Source organism: Apis laboriosa, unplaced genomic scaffold (genome assembly GCF_014066325.1).
Source record: "Apis laboriosa isolate Shangri-la unplaced genomic scaffold, ASM1406632v1 scaffold167_cov148, whole genome shotgun sequence".
Classification (NCBI taxonomy): domain Eukaryota; kingdom Metazoa; phylum Arthropoda; class Insecta; order Hymenoptera; family Apidae; genus Apis; species Apis laboriosa.
The window spans coordinates 356,935-365,928 of record NW_025222122.1 but is presented as its reverse complement, the minus strand read 5'-3'; positions in this window follow the sequence as shown (position 1 = coordinate 365,928).

The window sequence follows — 8,994 nt, the reverse complement described above, 5'->3', positions numbered from 1 at the left end:
AAAAATATATTAATATAACCTTTTACGATCGTGATTGTCAATGATTATATTAAAAATTTCTAACGAGTCAAAGGAGGGGGAAAAAATTATCTGCACATAATTCGTTGGAGAGAGAAAAAGATAAACTGCACTCTCATGCTTCGCGAACTTTCCAGGAAAGGATGTAAACGTATGGTGATATCATAACTTCCGACTTTGAAGTGCTAATTAGAAACTTACAGGGGCGATCGTAAAAAAAAAAAAAGAAAAAAAACAAAGAACGAAAATAAAGAATAAAAGGGTGGAAAAGGGCGAGACTCGAGGAACTTCGTGGGAAAAAATGAAAGAGAGAGAAAGAGAGAGAGAGAGAGAGAGAGAGAGAGAGAGAGAAAAGAAATATTATCCACGCAGCTCAACAAGGCGTTCGCCTGTCTCCTGTATTTCGTACGGCCAGTTTAAAACGTTTAACAGTGTATATCCGTGCACGTATTAAAACCTTCGCAAACTTCTCGAGCAACGGTTACGGTAAAAGTTATCAAACAGCCGGTAAAATTTACTGCCGGTCAAACTTTCTTAACTTTTCCAACGGCTGCTGTAATGGCTTCGATATTTAACGAGTGCCCACAACAGGAAACCGTTACACCGTGCCAAGGAACGGTTACGATAGTTGGCGAAAGATAAAGAAGTCGACCAAGACGAGGCCAAGGAAATCGTGGTTGGAGAGTCGGTTGAAGAAACTGCGTTCAAAGGGTGGCCAGGGTGCGTGTCGTGCACTGGATATGCACCTGTTGGGGGGCCCCTTAAGGCTTCTGCATCGCACCAGAACCCCACGTGTAACGTTGTGCTTAACGTGCGTGACGAAGACGTTCCTCGAAAGTGGCCGTTTAAAGGACCGGTGCCTTCTTGACTCGAGTGCCTTTTAAAAAAAACCGACGATTTTGCTTGGAACACTGTGAGCGGTATTTAAAGGATTTGAATGTTTTTAATCCTCTTATACAATTTTTATTGAAATGTATATTACTTGTAATTCGTAGCTAAATGTATAATAAGGATAAAACACATTATTTCTACAATCTTTGTTTCCTCGAAGTTCAGAAAACGATCTTTTATATTATATAAGAATCAAAAGTATGTAATCTTTAATAAACCGTCCACCCTTTCTGCGATACATTTCAATGGTAATTACATCGCTTAAATCGAGGAGAACGAGAGAAGGAAGATAAGACCAGACACAATCGGGTGTCATAAAACTTCATAAAAGCCGGAACCGACACCGTTGCTCTCATTGAAAAGCGTTGCCGAACGCTGAACGAAGAAGAGAGCCAGCCTATTCCTCGCTTCTTCTTCGAGCAGAGAAGCTTTCACGCCGGCTAAAGACATCCATCCCTTAATTGAACGAGGACTGGGTGTTCATCACCAAAATCCGCCCATTGGTCCTACTCTCCTCCGTCCGCGCCACTTAACGGGCTTCGTTAAAAGCAGAAACGTCACCACGAGTCATATAATGGAGAGCGGGTACAGCTTTGCCAAGTCTCAAAAGAGCCTTCGATAACTCTCCACGGCCAGAGGCTGTGCAAATCGTCCTTTCCTTTTTCTTCTTTTTTTTTTTTTTCTTTTTCATTCGAACACCTTGAACACCCGCCCCTCGCGTCATCTACACCCTCCCCTCCCCCCTCTCTCTAAATGAAACGAGCGGAAAAGCCCGAGCCCTTAACTTAACTGAAACTGAAACTCGTCGTGAAATTTCGACTCGTTTTCGAAAGTGAAAGAGTCCGAAATTTGACGAGCGCATCCCCCTTAACGAGTGCACTCGCGAATGTTTAAACGCGAGTGCGTGGATGCGTGCGTTCCTGAGTGAGGAGAGGAACGTGTTGCGGATTCGCGCCGCGAAATCATTCGGAGAATGCGGTGGCCCGGGACGAGGTGGAGGGGAGGGGGGAGGGGGGGGATATTTCGACGCCATTACCGGTGGACATTGTCCACCGGAAATCATTAAACTAAAATCTAACTACGGGCTAATAATTGTAAACCCGCCGCCTATTCCGAAAGCTTTCTGTACTCGAAACTTGGATGGAATCGGGGGGGAGGGGGCGCGTGCGACGATGATGGCCGGACGAATGACGAGTTTCTGGGAATGTTCGGATGAATTGTTCGAAGCGAGGAATTTATCGATACAACGCGACACGATTACGATCATTATAGGGGCACGAAACTCTTCGCCGTTGAATGTTACTTCCCAGTTGCGGCGATTTCGCTGCCTGTGACAGGTTTCGAAGCGGATTGGCGAGGCAGGTTTTCCGGGTAAAACAGTTTCGATTCTCAAGAATCTTGCGTGGTGAAGTCGATCGATAATCTTGGATAAAAATTTTTCCCTAATTTTACGTCGTATTTTTGAGAGAGATCTTAATCGATTGAATAAATTTGTAATTATACAATAAGAGGTATGTAAACGTGCGTATTATGAATATACGCTTTATGTTATTAATTTTCAAAGAATTCAGTCGTTAAAAAAGCTCAATTAATCCTTTCGCAAAACCGACATAAAGCTGATAATTGTTATTTCGAATTAATATTAACGTATTATACACGTTTCGCTAAATCTTCAGATCCTTCGTAATATCTTCCATCGCCTTTACGTAAATCACAATGCGGCAATTTTTATTTTTAAAAAAAAAACTGAAACAATCGTATTTAAAACGCAAAACTGTTTAAAACGATTTTATTAATTTGAAATTTCTTCAAAACGTTCGAACAGCGACGGATCATCAAACTCGCCATTAATCCATCGGATCAAAAATCGACACCGACGAGGACCGTGATGAATCCTGTCCAGTCTGGAGGAAGGGACCCCTGCTTCCGTCAGTGCGGAGTTTAAATAACAAACAATTTCACGGAATGAAAATGAGCCATCAAAAACAATGCGACAGTTAAAAGGTTTAATTCGACTGGTCAAAGGTGGAGTCTGTTTGACTGCAGTCCTGCAAGCCGAGAAAGGGGGAGCGAGAAGCGGGGCGGAGGACGGGCGGAGAGGAGGAAGAGAAAAAGACCAATTCTGGAGGATGAAGGGGATGAAGGCGGGCGAGATATATACTGGATGGAGAGGACCAAGTTGAACCCTGTACCCTTTCAACCTACGTAGCCGACAACCTTCGTGCAAACGTAGATACGCGTGTACTTGTACATCGCCGGCGAATTATTATGGTAAAACGGGTACGAAAGCACCCTTCCTTCCTCCCCTCCCCCGATATCCCTACCAGCCCGTGTTCAAATGTATGTACCGTTTCTCGACGTGTGTGACGCCCGGCCAATGCGTACATACGTATGCGTGAGTGCGTGCGTGCGTGAGCGCGTGTTTTCACGTCGCGTATATATCCTCGGCTATGAGTAGTTACCGGTCGGAGTAGGAATGTTAATACCGCGGCTGTCACCGACAGAACAGCAGGGCCACCAATCCGTCTCGACCGGCTTCAGACTTTTCCCACGACTCGTGGAAATCGAACACCAACGATCGCGCTCCCTGCCTGCCTGCGCTGTTTCCTGCGCTGTTTTCGTTCGAGCAACGTCTCTCCAAATGAGAATTGTATGGTTTATTCTTGAACGTGTTACTGGATCGATTATTTCGTATGTTCGTTTCGATTAGAAGAGATTAGAAGAAATTCGAAGACGTGCGGTCTGGTTGAAAAGTAATTAAGAATGGATAAATAAGAAGATCTTTTTCCTGATGAACTGTTTGAGCTTCGAGAAAGAAGAATCAGTTTATTTTTAATATTTTAAATCCATCTCGTTTTAAATTATCGATATATAAGCGTGTGATTAATATAAGTGTGGCAGATCGACAATATCCGATAAAACGAAGAAAAACCACTCGAGAACGGAACCGATCTCGATGGTCTCTTCTAATCATCGAGCATCTGAGAGATAAGTTTCTCGTAATCAAGAAACAGGGGACGCAGGAAGGAGATTAAAGATATCGGAGGACCGTACTTATTGTTGCGCGGATGTACGCAGATGGAGCTGATACAGACGCCTCCAATTAAAGTTCTCGAGTTATCACCGATGAGAGATCATGAGAGCATCCGTAATTCCTATCGATTATCCATCGGACGACACGTTTCCCCGATTTATTTCCTCCTCGCTTTCGAAGGAGGACTGCTGTCTGATGAGATCGATAAAGAAAATTGACAAAAAGAAACGAAACAACCCATTGATCGCGTTTAAACATTGCACTTTACGAACATTTCAATCGTTTTAATCCAATTACGATTCGTTCCTGCATTTCCACCTTGCAAAACATCTTCCACGTGTCAATGACGCAAGAGACCGCATCCCCCTGACGTGTACGCGTTAGACAAAAGAGAGAGAGAGAGAGAGAGAGAGAGAGAGAGAGAGAGAGAGAGAGAGAGAGAGATCAGTTTGTGCATCAGTTTGTACTGTGCATCCATGTGACTCGTATATGGGCGCACTCGAAGCTGATGGAGTAGGAAGGTGGAAAAGACTGACTCTAGGGAGTCGATGCTATCGATTCGGTCGATCTATGGAACCTGAACGCTCACAAATCAACCTGTACACCCGTTTCCCTCTATTCCGTGCACGTTGCTAACCGATAACTATTACTTCCCGTTGCTTAAACGCGTCCCTGTATATTTTGTTCAACATCGAAGCGTGGCAGTGGGGTGGAAGGGGGGGAGGGATGGATGCAAAGGCGTGTCAAACGGTAATTACTTGTAATTATCGATTTCGGGGTGGGCAGGAGGGGGTGGAGCGCGCAATCGAAGAAAAGGCATCGCTAGTCGAAGAGAATTTTAATTAAAATTCTGTCAATGCGCGGCCATCGCCGGAATGAAATTAACCGGATAATATGAAATTGCGCCCCGAACTACTTAACGTAGTTTGTAATATGGATATACTTTCGCATACGGAAGGAAAACGAACGAAGATAGAGGAAAAGGAAAAAGAAAAAAAAGATAATAAATGGAAAAAAGAGGGGGGGGGGGCAGGGGAGGGAGGGAAATAAAAAATGCGTTTTTTCGTTTGGTACATTAGCCGGGGACTCTTGCTGCGCGGCTTTCCCGCGCGATTAAAAGCAAAATGACGTTAATTAACGTGAACGAGCTTACAAATATACTGCTACCCTGTGTAATTCCATCAACTTGGCGATTTTTCAATGCGTTTTCTTTCCCATCCGGCGCGGGAGCAGTTCGAGTTTCCTGGCCTCGCGAATATTCGATTTCGCGAGACACGAGCAAAACCTCGACTTCTGGACGTGGAGCGGGGCCGTAATTGAAGCCATTTACATACAGGGGCTGGAAAGTCAATTTGGAATTTCTGATGGTAATTCGTAACGCGAAATGAAATTCTGTATTGTACATTTTTTAACCGGGCAACGATTTCTTTAATTTTGGATTTGGAAAAGCTATATATATACATATATATACACTATATGTCGCGGGGAATAAAAAATTCAAGATAAATTGATCGTTGCGAGTTACATTTTTTACAAACGCGTAAACGTGTAGATAGAAAAAAAGAATGGGACAAAAAAGAGGGGCAATAACGTATCGTAAAATAATGGAGGGGAAAAAACAAATAAATAAATAATGAACACGACGATACAAATAATTACATCGAACAGAAACGAATTTTCGAAATTCGCGCCAACTTCGAAACACCCTGTATATCCGAGCTGATCCTCTCCAAACCGATTCCAAGCAAAGAGAAGAACAGCTTTATAAAAAGAGGGAATAGAAGAAAAACGCGAGGTGGAGGAAAATGCGAAGATGAAGAAGCAGAAGGGAGGGCGAAGAAAAGCCACACGAGGATGATACGAGTTGTCCCCTTGTTGTTGTTTTTGTTACGGAGTGGAGGAGGAGTACGTCACGACTAGCGAAAGCTGCGCAAAAAAAACCGCAACCCGAACGATCTGTAAAAAGAGAGGAAAAAAAAAAAAAAGAAAAAAAAAAAAAAAGAAGAAAAAAGGGGGGGAAAAAAAAGGAAAAAAGGAAAAAAATCGAGGGGGGGAGGGGAAAAAAAATAGCGAACCGCTCCATCCCCACCGCTTTTTCCTCCCGCCCCGGGCTCTGCGTGGTTCGGCGTGGTAGGGGTGGAAATGAAATCGACAGGGCGTCCACCTATCGGTCCGATGGCACGTATACAACACACGATCGCATACATCGGAACGCCTCCCACACGGCCTCCCGTGATGCTTTGTCCACGTGTGTCGCGATACGTCGAACGGAAGCTGGCACACCGACACCCCATTGCACGCACGCTCCGTCCACGGGTGTGTGTGTGTGTGTGTGTATGTATGTATGTGTGTGTATACGCGCGCGCGCGCGCGCCCGTGTTGACTGAACGTGTGTACGCCGACATAACTAAACAAGCAACAAGTGACCTTAAAATCTGCGAATAAAAATACCGGCCACTGATCGGGTATCGTGCGCAGCTGCGAGCCTGCCGGTGGCGAAGGGGTTGCAGGGTGTGTTTCGCTATGCCAAGGAACCACCGGCAACTCGTTGCCGCATGTAAACATCGGGATCGTAGTTTTAGAGAAAAAAAAAAAGGAGGAGGGGGCGGGAGGAGGAGAGGAAAAAAAAAAGAAGGAGAAAAAAAGGTGGGGAAGGAAAAAGAAACCACTACTGGCAATGTCAGTCGCGCTTTCTTTTTTTTTTTTTTTTTTTTTTTTTCATCCCTCCCACCGCTCTACGCTCTTGTTTCTGTCAATAGGAGAAAAGTTTTACCAATCGGTTACGCGCGTGTAACTTAAACTGGTTTCCTGGCTGTGTCGTTGGTCGACTCGTAGATACGTGTGATGTTTTTTTCTCTTTTTTCTTTTCCTTTTTCCTTTTCTTTTTTTTTTTTTTTTTTAGATTTATTTTTTTCCTCGTTTCTTTGAGACGCGAAATTGGCACGCGACATTGGCGAGTTATTCACGGGTGGTAATTGGCGTATACGGCAGAGTTGGAACGAGTTGGAACGCAGGCACGTAGGTACATTTCGGTAAAGAGCGAGAGGAGTTTTCATAATGGAAAGGGGGAAAAATTGAGGGGTGGAAATTGGAATAACGAAACTGCGTTGTTCATTCGAGTATTATTCGATAATGATATCGTTACTTTGACGGGGAATAGAACGGTGAAATAATGCTTAATCGAAGGAAGGAAGTGGATTGTTTAGTCGATCGATTAATTATTTTCTTTCTAACCGCGAAAACAGCTGTTTCCCCCTCCCTCCCTCTGAAAAAGGGAAACAGAATTCGATCGGTGGCGGAGATATGAAATTAAAGAGCAACAAGTGACCTCAAAATGAAAGAACATAAAAATGCAAACGGCCGATCGAGAGTTTTTACGCGGCTCAATCGAACTCAAAGCGTAGCGCGAGATCATTCGGAAAAGGGGGATACGGGGTTAGAGTAAACCGAGAGGTAAAAAGGGGTGAGAGCTGACACGGGTAAGGGTAGTGCAGATAGATAAATACTTAGAAGTCACGCAGCTTTATTGACCATTTCTGACGTCATCCTCGACTACAAAGAAAACCGAACCCCTCTCGTGGTGCATATCTTGGGGGATGAAACCGAGGGATGGAACCGAGTTTCATCGGAATTAAAAGCACAAACATCGAGATCACGAGAAGTCGTTTGTGTCAAAGCTTGAACGAAGCTTTTTCTTCTTCTTCTTCTACTTCTTCTTTCTTTTTTCAAAAAAATTAATCAAATCAATAGCCCTCTCAAAATTTGATTTCGATTTGAAAATTTTAAAATTTTAAATCGAACAAATTTAATCTTGAAATTAAAGGGAGTGAATCAGAACTGAGATTTCGCAGAGATATGTTTCGAAAAAAGGGAGGGGAGACCGCAGAAATAGAAAAAAGAGCGAAGAGCGTCTTTGATTCAAGCCGTTTCTACGTTAGTTCCAATATCGGCCGTCTAAGCAAGAGCTCGCCACTGTCCAGCGACCCTTTCACCAGCACAAGCAGCCTTCAACCCCTTAGCGCACACGGATACGTCTCCACAGACGGGGGTGATTTTTCTTTGGAACACCAACACTGCCCCGCGGCAGTCTCACCATCACGAACACAGACTCGATACGAGCATGCATCAGTGGGGTTGCGCGTATCCTCGTTTCGCCCCGTAAGGGATAGCTACCCCTCTCTTTTCTCGAGAATCGCGCATGACCGAAATCATTCGCGCTCTTCCTCGCGCTACCTTCGTCCGCAACCAACATCAAATGAACCGCTCTTTCCACCGAACATGAAACTACTCGATTGTTATTATCAACGTCGTTGACTATAAAAAAAAGACTGTAAAAAGAAAAGCGTACGATATTATTTTCGATCGATTGGTAAATACAATATATTACGTATCATCCCATCCTATTTGGATATATATATATATATATATCCAAAAACCAATGACTTTTATAACATCTCGTAATCAATCCATTTTTTTTTCATTTTTATTCCTTTCTTTTTTTCTCCCCCTCCCCGTGAAAAAAAAAATAATTTACGTCCCTATAAATCATCTTAGTCTGCCTAATTTCCGCTGCATTCGTTTCGAAGCTTGCACGCGTCCAGCCTATCCGATATCAACGTACACCATCGCCTCGAACTCCCCCTCCTCCCCCCGTTACACCTCGGCGTAGTCGCGCACACGTACACGTACGGGGCCAGCGTGATAAAGTAGAAACTCTCTCCGTTTCTGTTCGCAACGCGTGCAACGCGTTCGTCTATCCTTTTCCGCCGGTTCACCGTCGCGAGGCGTACGAGCGCGTGGTCAGCTTGCGAGAAAGCTCTCCCTCGTTCCAACGGTGTCTATTCTATCATCCTCTTCGTCTTCATCCACACCGACCGCGCGGCGAGCGTCCTCTCTCTTTCCCTCCCGTTGCCGCTCCACGAGCCCCATCTCCGTCCCTCGCACGCCGGCCAGTCGAGTACGTCTCGGACGAGTTCGGGGATGTTCGTGTCGTTTGCAGTCGTCCTCGTTGCGCCCTCGTGGACATCACGGCGCGTCATCTTCCTCTCGCA